The sequence below is a fragment of the Pteropus vampyrus genome, unplaced genomic scaffold (genome assembly GCF_000151845.1).
Source record: "Pteropus vampyrus isolate Shadow unplaced genomic scaffold, Pvam_2.0 Scaffold80, whole genome shotgun sequence".
NCBI classification, from domain to species: Eukaryota; Metazoa; Chordata; class Mammalia; order Chiroptera; family Pteropodidae; genus Pteropus; species Pteropus vampyrus.
In genome coordinates, this window is record NW_011888861.1 from 782,883 (window position 1) to 785,014 (window position 2,132).

The following is a 2,132-nucleotide window of genomic DNA, read 5'->3' on the forward strand; positions in this document are numbered from 1 at the left end:
GGCATTAAATAGGTGTTCAATAAATGAATGAATTAAATACTTTAGTATTTCAGTTCTTATTCAGTGTTTCTAGAAGCCTCAAACAGCTCCTCAGTCATAATTGGTTGGGATATTGAACAAAAAATGTTGACTTTAGCCCAAAGTAGATTATTACTTATTTCTCATCTATATCGTCTTTTCTTTTTAGGGCACAAAAGTATATATTCATTCATTTCTGCAACAATTTTTGAGTCCCCAGTATGGTAGGTACAATGCCAGGTGCCACAGACATTTAGGCAGGAGGAAAGATATTCAGGCAGAGGATACAGCTCTGCAAGAGCACAAGAATGTGAGACAGGTGCCTATGGAGGTCCCAGAAAGCACCCCCTCTTACCACCCACATCCTATGTCACCAGGTCCTATCAGGTCTGTAGGCTGGCTGTCACTATGCTCCATCCATTGCTACATGTGCCCACTGCCACCACCCTGGACCACCACATGTCTGTAACCTTCCTAACTGGCCATCCTTTTTCTTACCCCTTTTCCAGCCTCTGGTCTCTATACCAACCAGAATGAGGTTCTAAAATATCAAAAAAACTCCATCATGAGTTGGAGCTGCCTCATCTGTCTCCTCCTCCCACTCTGCACTGCAGATGGCGGCAATGCCAAAACATTGTGGTCCACACACATGCTAGGTTAGTCCATGTCTCTTTGCCTCTGCCTTATTCATTCCACTGATTAGAGGAGCATTTATCATCCTTGTCTAGGTGGAAATCTTTTACTTCATTTTCCAAAAGCCAGCTAAAAGATTACTGCTTTACAAAGCTTTCCCTGATTGCCACCACCCCCTCCCCAATCCCCTTCCTCGACCTCCAGTTACTGCATTTAGGACTTTGCACTTGGCTTTCAATGGCTGGTGCTGCCAGCTGCCTTTTAAATCATACTCACTGAGACCCTGGTGCATGGAGTGTTTGTAGTTGGCAGAAATGGGAACTTCTGCTTTCATCAATTCATTTGTATGCTTAACTAGTGTCGTATGTGTTTATTTCCAAACTTGTTTATTACAGTGTGTGTGTGTGTGTGTGTGTGTACTGATTATATATGAAAGGAGAGAAAATGGTTTCTCTGAATCTAAGTTGGGTCCTTCGGAAAGCCACCAAAACAAGTTAGTATATTAAAATTAATAGCTGTTGAATTAAATGTGGGTGAGAATGCTGAAAGGATGTGGGGGAGGATTATAAAAATTAAGTTTTGCACTTGGATCGTTTTGCAAGTAACTTTACTTTTACCTTCTCAGTTCATGTTAGAGGAAATGACTGGAGAGAGTGGATGGGGATTTATGTAAGAGAGATGCTATCATTCAGCAGATCCACACTCCAAGGCTTTGGTCCGGCATCCAAAGGTTCATTCATTCATCATTCAGCAGACATTGATTAAGAACCCTGTGTATTGACACAGTTAGAGGAGATAGGTGTGAGCAAAGACTGTAGAATGAATGTACAGTTATCTATTTCAAATTTATATAGAAAGTTCAGATGTAAGCATATCATCATGTACTGGTTTAATTAGTATTCCCCCGGAACCTCAGAATATGTCCCTGTTCAGAAATAGCATCTTTACAGATGTAACTAGATGAGGACACACTAGATTAAGGTGGGCCCTAAATTCATTCTGACTGGTGTCTTTATAAGAAGACCATGAGAGATACAGACATAGAGGGAAGGAGGCCATGTAAAGATGGAGGCAGAGATGAGAGTTTTTGGCTACAAGCCAAGGAACTCCAGAGGTTGCTGTCAGCTAGGAAGTCAGGAAGAGGCACAGAACAAATCCTCCCTCAGCACCTCCAGAATGAACCAATTCTGCCAACACCTTGATTTCAGACTTCAGCCTCCAGAACTGTGGGGCAGTAAGTTTCTGGTTTTAAGCTACGTAGCTTGTGGTAATCTGTTATGGCAGCTCTAGAACACTAATACACATTGTTTCATGATTGTATATCTGTTGATGAGCTAACAACTGTCCCCTACTTTTAATCATGCAGAGTGAAGGTGCCTCTTTTGGTCACATCTCTCCCTGCTCTTGTCATACCTTCTCCATTGGTTTTATTAATAAAACCATAAACTTTTGAATGATTGTTACACCATTTTTAGTATAAT

General features: G+C 41.3%; 1 protein-coding gene across 5 annotated transcripts in view; it reads left to right on the forward strand.

Annotated features, from left to right (window-relative positions):
* Nucleotides 1-2,132, forward strand: part of MBOAT1 (membrane bound O-acyltransferase domain containing 1) — a 116,906-nt gene that overhangs the window by 58,573 nt on the left and 56,201 nt on the right. The gene's annotated exons all lie outside the window — the stretch shown is intronic.